Here is a 13,414-nt window from a genome sequence, read left to right as displayed (position 1 = left end):
AAGCAACAGTATTTCAGGAGGTTTAATGAATCTCTAAACTGTTGGTAACTTGCTGCTTCATCCTCCCAAAATAATGATTCATAGACAGTGTGTGTAGTTATAACTCCCAGCTACAAAGCCTGGACCCTTTACTAACACGTGGGAGATGTTTTTTGCTTCCTGCAGTGTATAAACAACTAAAATACCCTTTCTCTTCTGACATTTTTAATGGCCTGTAAGTGGTTACATCACAACAGAGGTACCAACAAATTTATGATATTGATTTAAATTTCTAAGATGTGAAAAAGAAACACTGGAGAGTTTTATTTGGCTTTTAGCTTCTTTTAGCCTTTAGGGTTCATGCCTTCAACGTTTCCATGCAAGTATAAGAGCCTGAAGTTTTGGTTTTTTGCTAACTGAGAAATGATATATTACAGTGGCAGGTGCAGAGGACAATGCAGAAACTTGTTAAAACTTTCCCAAAGTATTGGTGGCCTCCCAGCTCACTGCCCAGATGGGGCAGTGAATGCACTACTGTGGTGGGAAAAAGCTGGAAGTTAACAGAGCTGCAGCCTCATGAGCTGACATCGAACTGGCTGGTCTGGTCCAAGAGACCTGACATTTTGACAGCAGAAATTGTAGGTCACTGACACCATCTGTGCAGCTGTAGTGAACATCTCTTCTTTCTGTTAGATGCATTCGCAAGACCCTGCCCAAATTCAACCAGATGTGGTTGTCTCTACTGCTGTCTTTTGAAACTTCTTTAAATTCAGACTTCAGAGCTCATTGTGTGCTGAGAGCACTGTGGAACTGGCTTCTGGCATGGATAGCTGTGGACACAGGTGTCATGAACCAGACAAGGTGTGCACAATTAACTGAAATGCCCACAAGCTCCTTGGTTTGCTTCCCTGCCCAGGACGAGCCGTGGGACACAGACGGCTTTCAGGTCACTTCTGAAGAGAAGAACAAAGTGTGTGCTCACAGCCCGGTGCATCCCTGGGAAGGCAAGGAAAATTCTGCCCTCGTTCTTCCTCCACTAGATGTCAGGTTTGGGTCATATATGTCAATCTAGGTTGGTAAAAGCAACAAAAAGAACCCAGTACTTGCTGGCCTTCAAGGCACTGTGGTCTTAAAATCACTGCGATCACATCACCGGAGTACTGCTAATATGTTTGGAAATCTGCACTCCCTGTGCCTTATTTTTAACATTTTCTGGTGCACAGCACAGCAATAAATGTAGCTACATCTGGTCTGGCATGATCTTTGGTTCAGCCTACAAGTCATGTGCAGGGTCCTCTGTCATATTTCTCATTATGCTGATCTCAGTACTTCCCTACTTTAGGGATGCACATTGCAGCCAATTCAGCAAACCATAGAGTTTACGCCTTCATGATTATCATAATTTTACATGAATTAAAAATAGTCTGTGACTACTGTATTTTGGATCAGAAAAGGGGAAAAATCTCTGTGTTTATGCTGTGGCTTTTAAGAGGCTGTACTTTGCATCTAGATATATTTTCTTCTTTCAGCAATGGACTCAATTCAAAGTAGCAGTGACTTCTTGTTCCAAAAATGGTAGTTTCTCTGATAGCAGTAATCAGGAGTAATACTCCTGGTTTAGCTGTGAAACTGTAATCTGAGGAAATCAAAATTTGCCACAGACATAATATCTTTGATTATAACCCCTGTATATACTTGAAAAAAGTGGACAAGTTTTAAAATCCTGGCGCCTTTTCATTGGAGTGTAGTAAAAACTTTAAAAATACTCCCTAAAAACTTGGCTGGAAACCTATCTGTCTTCTTTTAAAAACTAAAGAAAACAGTATAGGAAATAATTACACACCCTTGCAGGTAGAATGTCAAGCAGTCAACAGGCAAAGATTGATTTTTGCACAGATCTGTGTAGCTGGGCTTTTGCAGCTGTTTACTTTTCAGTGCTAACATAGTCAAAGGCTCATGAGTCCAAACACAAAGATCCTCTGTAAATCTGTGCTCCAGTTCCTGTTACAGTCACAATGCTCCTTCCTCCAGTTGGTTGTATTTGTTTGCTTTTCACAGATGGCAAATCACGGTGGGTCAAGCTGACATCTCTCTCCCTGATGCATCCACTAGTGCTCAGTTCAGTGTGGGACTTGAAAGCACTTTGGTGAAGAATCTGGTGAACTCCAAGCAATGTAAATAATTCAGATCACATAACAGTTTGAGTACAGTCACCACTGTTTCTCCTTATCAGATGTCTTTCTTGGGCATATGCCTCATGTTCAGAAGGAAAATGCTTTCTCCTTGCATGTCAGTTATGAAAGAAAGTTTTTTCCCAAATTGAATACTTAAATAGCCATCCCTCTGTTACAGGTGAAGAGGGCAACAAATCTTATATTTAACATTGGCCTAACAGTTTTGATTATAAGATATGTTTTTCGCTTGCTTTTAATTTTTTTTTTTTTTTGTATTTTCATCATTCTAGGCTGAAATTTTCTATTGGTCAGCAACTTCCAAGAATGAGGTTAGTGAAAAATATGGTTGGCCCATGCTGAAAATATCTTACAGTGGTTTCACTGCCGTTCAGTGCTTCATGCAGGGGCTTGAAATTAGCGGGGGTTGATCCCTGGAGACATCAGCCTGTACTTGGTGGCCATATGAAAATCCTGTCAGATCTGACCTAGCTGTAAATCACTGCTTTCCACTTGCACATGGCCTGCAGAGCTTGTCTGAAATCCAGATGTTGTCTTTGCTGAAGGCTTGCCCGGTGCAGAGCAGGCTTGTGCCATAGGAGCTCAGCCCCAAATATGAGCAGAGGGCAGAGAGCTGGCTGTGCCCCTCTCTCCCTCACCCTGTGCCACCCAGAGCTGGATGCAGCCTTAAACAGCACTGAAGGGGAGGAGGAGAAAAATAATGGCTCAAAATAAGACCTACAGGACAGTATCCAGGGACAGCCAGGGAGGGATATGCAGAGGCAACAAGGCCAGAGACAGAGCAGGTGGGAGCAAAACAGGCAGGGATATCCTGGGATGGCAGGGTTTCAGGGGGATAGAAGGATCAAGAGAAGAGGATAAATCTGGGGAAAAGGCAAAAAGGGACAGCCTGTGACAGACTTTTCTAGTGTTCTAGGAGACTACCAAGCATTTGGCTGTTCTTTCTGCAAAAACCTCTGCCTCCAAAAACCAGAAGAGAACTTGATTTATGCTCAGCATTCGTCTGAAATTTTTGTGGTATCCTTTCTTTCATCTCATCCTCACAATTTCTTTTTTCATTCCTCCTTTCCTTTCCCCCCCCAAAAAACCCAGAAGAATTCAGGAACCTGCTTCTGTGTCCTACTATGGAAGTCTGTTCCACTGTATTTCTTCAGATGAGGAAGATCTGGAGTGCTTTGTGGCATCCCAGAGAGATAATGCAGTCTGTTCCCCTGGTTACCTCTCTCCATAAAAGACCTGGAGCTGTAAACTCTGACACCAGCAATGCTTGGACAAGTCCAACAGGCTGGGAGGAAAGACCACATCAGTGTTTGATGCAGGAGACCCAGCTGGGTCATGTAAGGAGGGACGACCTGCAGGTAGCAGGGAGGATGTGTGCAAGCAGAGTCACAGGCTGAGCAGACCATAAAAAAACATTTTAAGAATGGGTTTCAGAGAGCAGATGCAGAGTCATTGAACTGTTGCTGGGAAATGCTGGAGGAGGGAGGACAGTGACTGTATATTTTCAGCCTGAAAACACACAGCACCCCTCAGGTACACATCTAAGACTACTGTCAGGAAAAGAACTCCACAAATGAGTGCAACTTATAGCATTCATGAAAAATTGGGGTAAAGTGTGAGGTGAACAAGAACAGAGTTGGGGAAGAAGGTCTACAGAAGCTGTTTCCCAGAACACCCTTTGGATCTCACCAGCTGCTGCCAAAGCTGTCTCCAAAGACACTGAGCTCATACAGGGTGGAGCAGCAGAGGAGCTCAGACAAGACTCAGCTTGGGGTTTTCCCCTTGATTTCCATGGACAGCTGTCCCTCTTCATGCCAGGGAGTCAGAGGCAGCTGGATATGACATTAATCATGATATACCCTCACAAGGGTTTATCTATGGATTATTTTGTCCATAGCCTTACCTGGCCTGCTGGGCCAGCTAGGCTTCTGTAGCTGTGGCCTTCCTTCTTTGCCTTGCTTTTAAAGTACCACGGTGCTAGCAGTGGAAGTAGTAGCTCACTCAAATTCACAGAGGACAGTAAAATGAGAAACAAGAGGTGCCTGAGACCTGCCCCTATCTGAGTCGAAGAGTTCTCTGCTCTTGATGATCCCCTTCCATTTTATCAGCTGGAAAAAGTCCTGGTAGTTTCTACTTGCAGTGGGAGTGATCCTGCTATCAGCAGCACCATTTGGGAATCATTGAGGATTAGATCCTTGTCAGCCACTGGATAACATTCACAGAAGAATAGAAAAGTAGGCTGGAGAGGAGAATCCATCCAGTCCTCTCCTGTTCCTGAAGTCAGAATTAGCTACACCCGGACCTGTCTCCACTCATGGAGATGCCACTTCCTCCAAAGAAAACCAGTTTCATCGATTGACTATACAAGGAAAATTTACAGATGCTTCATCTGGATCTCCCTTCCTGTAATTTCGCTTATTTTCCACCCATAATGGGCACAAAAAAGATTCAGTCCCTTTGTCTTTATGTCTATTTTGAAAATATTTAAAGTTCATTGATGGGCCACCCCCTCTATTGTCTCTTTTCTAAACCAAGTTATGGAAATTCCTTTGGCTTTTCATCATGAGCCATATTTTCTAGACTTCTGGTCATCCCAAGTTCTGTCCTCTGACTTTCCAGCTGTTCAACATCCTCCCTCAAAGCACCAGGAGCTGGACATGATCTTCCAGCTGAGTCCTCTCCTGGCCGTCATACAGAACAAAGGAGACAGATTTTGCCAATGCTACTGTTTATTCAGCTGTGATGATAGATAGTATTTCTGTGTTCATTACTCAGCAGTATGTTCCTTACTTTCTTCTTCAGATGTGCCTTTCCATCCTGAGATGAAGGAAGGAGACAAACACTTCTGTTCATCTCTTCCAAACAAAGAAGTAGTCTCTTCTCTTCTTCAGCTCAGATAAGAGTCAGGCTAAGAAGTCTCAAATCTCAGAGATCAACCACCTAGCAAAGAACTCTCATTTTTTGCTGAAGATGTTAAGAGGTGGCAGATGACCTAAAAAGCCTCCATCCCAAATACATGACAGAGACACCCTAATACATCCTGGAAGTCACCTCAGAGAAAAAGAGACAGAAAGCTGCTGTGGTATAGAGGAGGCCTTTGAGCAGCAGGGTCAAGAACAATCTCTGTCATGACAGGTCCACTTCAGCCTCGAGATTTCGTGGTGGTGGAAGGGCAGAAAACAAGGAGATTTTAATGAATCTCAGTGTTAATGAGACTGTGGACTCAAAAGTACAAATGAGAGGCTGCTTTTACCCTTGAGACTGAATAAGCTCAGTTTAAGCTGAGCCTAGGACTCTGGAACACCAGAACCGCTGCCTTCAGGAAGCAAACCTCCACTGGTGTATTGGAGGTTGGCTTGTCTACTATTGCTAATGTCTAGACACCCAGCAGAGCTCCAGTCGCTCTTGAAAGAGGATAATTTGCTCTCAAGAGGCCCCAGTATGGGATCAGAGGCTGCCCCCACGCCCACCAGCCCACTCAGAGGCACTCTTCAGGCTGACACTGACCCAGCTGAGCTGAGGCAGTGTGACCCTGTTTGCCCACTGATCTGTGGCAACATTCCACTGAGGGGTTTCTCTGTTTTGAAGCAGCTTTGCATGAGGCTTTCGGCTTGGGACACACTGCAGCCTCCAGATTCCTCCCTGCAATGCTGCTGTCCAGCTCATGAACAGCTGGTGATTGAGAGCTAAAGGCAGAATTTGTTGTTTTCCTCACAAAACTACATGCTAGGTTTTCCAGATTATTTCTCCAGGTCATCAAGATCATTTAAACTAATTTCAAACCCTTCAAATCTATTCTGTGGGGGGTTTTTTTCTGTGTTATTTGAATAAATTGAAAGTTAGCAATAGAGATCTCAATCATCAAATTAAGTCTGAATATCAAGGACTACTCTCTGATTATATTTTTTAGTTACTGTTGCTCTCAACTGCTGAAAATTGTACACAGGCAATATTTCCTGAGCTTGCTTCTTAGAAGTTCATATGAGACAATGTTCCAAGCCTCACTAAAGTTAAAATAATCTTTCTGCTTTCTTCCCTAGCCACAGGCTCCATCACAGGAACATATTAGATTGGTTTGGTATGATTTGTTCTTAATAAATTCACCCTGGTTGCCACTCACCTTGTAGTTGACTTCTGGAGGCTCAACTATTGCTTCCCCTGCCCCCCTCATTCTTGAAAAAAAATGTAAGAGGCAACACATTTATCTCTGTACCTCACAGTTCCTCAAAGATAGCAGCTAATAGTGCTGGCATTGCTTCAGACAATCTTCCCACTATCCTAGCAGGAATTTCATCAAGTCCAGCTGATTTGAAAACATCCAACATATCTAAGTCTCTTTCATGATATTGCTTGGTCTTGCAGCAAATTGAAAACATTCTCAGACATTCTTAGCAAAATGAAGGCCCCAGACAGTAATTTTGGAATTAAAATGTTCCCCAACAGGCTGGAAAACCAAGGTAGCTGGGGCATGCTGATAGGTGTGGAGAAGGCCAGGCTCAACGTGAGTATCCTTATGAGATAAAAAATGGGGAGCTTCAGAATCCTCGAGAAAATCACAATCCAGAAGATACAAGTAACCCAGCAAGCAAAGGAGAACAAATATAATGAATTTTATGCAAGATGCCAATAACAGAACCAAAGTAGTGGTACACTCACTTCCACATAGCATGTGAAACCTCAAAAAGGAAATAGGGAAGCAGAATGTTTGATCCAAAATGCAGACACTGATCAATCATACATATTGGAAACCTGGAGCAAAGAGGACTGTCAAAGGGACACGAAACCCAGGATATAAAATGCAGAGATAAACTGTGCAGGAGCACAAAGGCTCATTAGCAAAACAAATTTACAATTTCACCATCTCAAGTTACATGAAGTCTGTGCTGGTTGAAATTCCAGGCCTAAACAGAAGATTATTGTTATGATAGATGATGTTACTGACCCAGGATAGCAAAATGCCCTGAATTCAATCCGCTGTAAGAAATCAGAGAAGCAGGAAAAACAGTAGCAATGGGAGACATCAACAGCCCTCCTGTAGACTGACAAATGTCATACCAGCAGATGAAAGAGAGATGGCATTTTTGGGCCCTGTCAGCAATTATTTCATGGAGCATCTGGTCTGAGCCCACAGGAGCAAAGGCAGTCCTCAGCTGTGTGGCTCTAGCCCTTCTAATGGCAGCTCCACTCTGTGACAGTGACCACAGAGAGCTCAGCTTCACCAGCTCTAGAGGAGCACTGCAGGCCAAATACGCCAGTGCCATTGTCCTCCACTTCAAGAAAAGCTATGCAGGAATGAGGGAGCTTGTTAAAAAGAATCTAGAAAGGTCAGCAAAGAGAAATCCTAGCAAACAGCATGGAAACTTCTGAAGAACACCAGACTGGAAGCACAACACCGCTGCGTATGACCTATTGAGAAAGGCCGGAGAATGGATTAAAGGAGGCCAGCACATATGAACAGCCAAGTAAGCAAGTTTATTAGCAGCAAAAAGGCAATTTCCAAAAAGATGCCTATTGTATCCAAACCAATAAAATTAAAAGAATAGTGTTGTCAGGCAGATTAAAAGCAAAAATCCTAGAAGAGTTTGAGGAGAACTAGCTAAAGAAATCAAAACTAGTACTTCATCAAAAATGTCTGGAGAAAAATCTTGCTAGGGGCTCTGCACGGCCAGCTAGTGATTAGACAAAAATCAGAGACAACTAAGACATTCTGCAGTGCTTTTCACTGGGAACAAAAGGGGAAAAGTTTTCATCGGGGGAAAATGCAGAAGATATGTCTGAAGTCAAGGTACTTGTGGATGAGATTTTGTTTCAAATAGACAAAGTGAAATATTTATGACAAGCTGCTGGAGTCAGATGATACCAAGCAGAAATCAAGGATGGAAGCTCTAAATTACTGTTCATGGTGTGCAGCCTTCCATTTGGAACCTCTTTGGGACCTGAAGACTGAAAGGAGACATTTATGAAGCCAATCTTTAAAAGAGGTCCTGGGGGACATATAGGAAAGCATCATAAAGTTCTTATGCTTTATAGTACTTTCTAAGCTTAGAAATGTTAACAGCACAGCTCCAGAAGACCAGGGCATGCTTGTGTCAGAGGGCAAATGATGCTGTTGACAAATTATTGGCATTCAGTAGAGAAATCATTCTTCATACGTGAAGAAATACAATATACTTCAAGTGAGTCAAAATCTTTGTGTAAAGAGAAGTCATCTCTGAGAGCTTTCCTTGGATATCTCTGAAAGGATCATCAGCAGATTGTCAGACACAGCCCTGCAGACAGAATCTGCCTTGATATGTCCCTCACCAAAGCCTGATAAGTACACTAAATAGCCAATGTATAAGAAGGAAGTTTATGAAAAAGAATTAATTGAAACAAAGGAAACAGAGAGTAGCAATGCATATTTTTCAGAGCAGATGTCTCCAGAGAAGCTGCACAAGGATCTGTGCCGGAGCTAAAAGTATCCTGGATCAAAGCAGGAGAACATTTTTCATAGACCTCTCTCTTGCACAGAATTCAAACAACTGTTTGGGTTGGAAAAGATCTGTAGCAGTTCCCCCAATAGAATGCTGTGGGAAATGTGTCAAAGACTGTCAATACAGTGTCATTAGCTCTTTGAGTGACCAGTCTGAGGCAGCACCATAGGTACATTCAGGCCAGGAGAAACAAGACAGGTAAGAGCCATCCTCACCTACCCACTACCAAAGGTCCCCTTGCCATCAGACTCCTCAGAGTTCCTTCTTGCTCTAAGTGTGCAGTAGAAGGTACTGAGATGTCTCCTCTCTAACTAGACTTTCCAACTCCTCTATTTTGCATTTTTAAAGAAATGGAAAAATGAACATTCTTTATAAATCAGGTGCAAATAAAGGTTTTAGTTACCATCTCATTCCTTAAATATTGACAAATATTTTAACAGTTTGCAGCTCTCTAGGCACAGCCACATTTCTTTGTTAAGTTTGCATTAGGATCAGTTCTGCTGTTTAGCCTGCATTTCCTATTCAATTTTGTCTGACCATGCCAAGGTGTCATCAATGTAGTTCTATCCTAGGCTCCTTTCTGCTTTGCCATCCATCTCCTTCTTCATCCAGATCTTCCTGTTCTCTTCATATTTAAACATAGTCTTTATGGGGGGGGGGAAAAAAAAAGGCTGTGTTCTTGCAAACTAACCAAAATTATGAGCCTTGAAGTAAGAGAAAGAATTCCTTCGGTTTTATTTGTCTTCTTGAATGGATTTATCCAATTTGAGCTCCTCTCCTGTTAGATTACTAAAGAGTTCTTTAAAATGTAACATTTACTACAATGAGAAATTTGAATGACTGCAGCATTTCCAGTGAGGTTTTTATTTTTTTCTATGCAACATTTATTTCTCATCATTTTATTTTAGGGCAAACGAAAGCTTGGGGGGGAAAAAAAAAGCAATCAGTCTTCTTTAATTAAGGGTTATCATTCCCTCTGGTGAATTTGTGGAGAGCAGGAGCAGAATAAATTTCTCTTCATTTCCTCACTGGGAATATTACATGCAATGCAACTAATTTGTCTGTGAATTAAATTTCCAGTTCTTTTTCCAGCTCCTTAGGGCTGGTCTTATCTTTTATTTTACTGTGGCAGGGGAAGATACAGTACTATGCTAACTGAGGTATAGTGGAGGAAATAAGCTTTGGAAATTCTGCTTGCTTTTTCTGGTATTGAATTTCTGTAACAAAGATAAGTATATGCAGAAAACAATACACATGGTTGCTCCAGGAATCAATTTCTTATCAGTCTTCTCAGCCTATTGAAAAAAAATCCTTTAGATAGAATACTTACAACAAAGCTGAATCATTATTTTCCAAATGTAGCATCCTTTCACCATTTACACAGATTTCATGCATGTCATTTCTGCTGGCTCCCATTAGCCAGAAGGGTTTGTGGCAGAAGCTTTAAAAGCAGCCCTTTTCAAAGCCTTTTCATGGAGGTCCAGAGCCTTGGCAAGCTCTGTGTGAGGGGCAGGTGTAAGTGCCTGTGAAAGGTTCCTCAGGCTGGCCTGAAGGACACCAGAACTTCTTTGCTGTGCCTTGATTCCCTGTAGCACTTCCTGCTCTGCTCCTTCCAGAAGCAAGGGCAGTCCTATCTTCCAGTCCAGCATCTGTCTCCATGAAAAGGATTATTTCTTGAAAGTAAAAAAAAAACCAAACTTACAGAATAAAAATGTTCTAAAAATGTTCTAACCTAGCAGAACAACATATCTGCTTGCAAAGAGAACCCACTGTCAGTCCTGTACATTCACCTTCTCTCCCTTTCTCTGTACTGAGGGCTTTATAAATGTTCAGTGGATTTTCCAGCTGTGTTGTTTCTGAAGCCTGAAGTTTGGCCATTGCCCTGTTAGTTTGGGTGTTGGCGGGAAATGTTGCTTACTTGTTGGCTACTGCATTGCTCTCCTGCTTACTTTTTCTCCAGCAAGGCCAATTCTTTCCCCCATGAAAGCAATATAATCTCAAGCATAGTAAATCATCTCACTAATAATGTCACCATGAAGTTATAATATCTCATTATTCTTGATCAATTTTCAGTGGTTTCCCATTTTTCACCCAGCTCCACGTGGGAGAGAAGAGGATATACAGCCTTTCTCAGAGCAGAATTAAGGTTGAATTCCAAGAATGACCCTAAGGTAAATTTTAGATAAACTCAAGATTTACTTTTTATCCAGAATGTCCCATGTTTGGTCTGTGCTTTACATGTGACAGAGTGAACAATTAACAAGCTTATCCCAAGTTTAGCAATTTATTGCCCCTTACTGAACAAAACAAGAAACCCATGACTGAATATGTTTGTTACATTTACATGTGAATTATTCATTATGCAAATATTTCTTGCCCTATTTACTGTAAGAGTTCACTAAAAGCTATCTTGATATGGAGCTTGGTGCTTCTAGAAGAAGCCTTTCTGAAGAAGATCTGCTGCTCTACTTCTCCTTTACACCTACATCTGTCTGCTAACCTGCTAATCAAATGGACTACTCCATAAGTATTTATTTATTAATTGTAATTGATATATGTTTGTAGTTGTACTTGAACTACAGTTTTTCCCTACAAAATTTCTTAGGTGGCTGAGGAAAGCACAGACTTTGTGGCTAGGAAGTGGCTGCAAAGTACTGCTCATAATTTCTATACTCTCCTCTATCTCACCTTTAGCAATTCACTGCTCTGCATGTTCTTTCACTTGGGGCTTCTATTTTTATTGAGGGACAATGTCCTGCAGAATATGCTATTTATGGCGTCCAAACAATGGTGTAGGACGCTTGACAGAATGCTACTGGCAAGCAGCTGCCTTCTTGTCAACACTTCAATTTTTTTCTCCTTATCGCTAGAAATTTTGGCATGGCTGCCTGGCCTGGCCTAGGCTTATCACACCCTAGATTCTAATCAGACTGCAGGATGGAAACTGATGCAGTACTGGTAGGTGATCTGCTGGTAAAGCAGAGAGAGCACAGATCTATCCTTGTCCTTTTGGGTTCTTGAGCATTGTTCTGGTACCTTGGTGGGACACCAGCTGTGGGTGATGTGAGGTAAAGGATGATGCTGATGCTGTTTCCTGACAAGATATATTCAACAAGCAGTGTTGAATCTCCACCATCAGACTCTTTATTTGTGGAATCCATCAGGTGTTTTCTCTGCTCTCTACCTGCTCCTCTCAAAGTTTTTGTATTTGAGACCTGTGCCCTGTGCAGCCCAAGTTCATCACCCCCGAAATAATCCTGGAATGTACAAGGCAGAATCACATCAGGAAGGCAGCATTCTCAACAGAAAACAGCTCCTAATGTCTTGTGAAAAATGAGGAAGAAAATGCCATTTTGCATTTTAGAGGAAATGAAGGGAGAATAGAGGGTAAGGTTAGTCAATAGTGACGTGTTTTAGAGGAACTTCTTGAAATGGGAGTTTGAATGTCTCTTGTGTGGCTCAACATCTGCTAGAGTGGAAAACCTGGGTGATAGAATTGGATCCAGGTCTGAATAACATTTGCATGTGGGCCAAACCTATTGCTTATATTTGATCTGGTTAGGCTCCATGGCCTAGACCAGAGGAAGAACCAAACAAAAGAAAAAAAAAAAAGAGTCTGTTTCTATTCTCTGGTATGTTCAGCATACTTAAAGTAGCTGTCTTATCTTTTTATGAAAAACATACATATATTTGAAGTCTTTTTCTCCACCTATCCTTTCCTCCAGGAGGCATGGTCTGGGTTTATCATTTCCTGCTACAAGCAGGCCTATGACACAGGAACAGGGGCTCAAAAAACATGTTCAGAAAATAAAATAAAAATGCTTTAAGCAATTTAACCTCTGCTCATTACAAGGAATCCATGTGCTTGGAGATACAATGCCAACCTCTTCCCTTTCTGATTCACACGGAGGACATTCACAGTATCACAGCATTTCAATATGGTAAATACAGATGTGTAAGTCATGCTGGCAACAGTGGATAGTAAGACCCCCGAATCTCTTTTGTGAAAAGGCATATGAACAACATCAAGGTTAAAGCAGAGCAGTTAATATTGCTTTAATACAGCAGAAGCCTTCTCCCTTAGGCTTAGATCCCTTCCATTTGCACAGCTTGACAGTACGAGGACAACTGATGCTGGAAGAATATGGGCTCAGTATGTCAGCCCAAACAGAGATGAATAAGTATCATACAGATGGTGTGTGCTTAGAGGAGAGGACAGCATGGAGACACTCTCCTTACAGCTGGACCAAAATTTAATCATCTGTGCACCTGGCTTCAGACAAAGTCAGAAGAGAGATGTGGTTTTAGTTAGGGATGTAAGCTGCATCACAAAGGCAGAACGTCTATTAGTTAATGGCTAGTATCAGTTTTCATGCCTTTTAAGACAATAAATATTTTAAATATCAAGGCCTTTTTCTTTCATCTGTGTATCTATTTCTCTTAAGTGCATTCCACTGCTGTCTGTTCTCTTCTCCTCTGCTCTGGTCTGCAAAAGATTAGGCATGACTTTGTCTGATGTCCACCTCTAAGCCCTCAGTCATGGAAGATGCTCCTGGCTCACCACAGGTCATAGTCCATAATTATTTCATAATTTCTATTACTGCTGAGAGAGGATTTCACATTGGAAGACTGGGCACTCAGTTTCACAAAGACAGTGAAAATTATGGCACAGCAGGGATCAAGCTCTTCTCTAGGAGATGTGAATTAATTCAAAAAAGAGAGTGTGATGCTGTGACAGTGAATACTCCACCTGCCTACACGTGTCTGAGA

This window comes from Pyrgilauda ruficollis, unplaced genomic scaffold (genome assembly GCF_017590135.1).
Source record: "Pyrgilauda ruficollis isolate IOZ18807 unplaced genomic scaffold, ASM1759013v1 scaffold17, whole genome shotgun sequence".
NCBI classification, from domain to species: domain Eukaryota; kingdom Metazoa; phylum Chordata; class Aves; order Passeriformes; family Passeridae; genus Pyrgilauda; species Pyrgilauda ruficollis.
Note: the sequence above shows the minus strand (reverse complement) of the source record.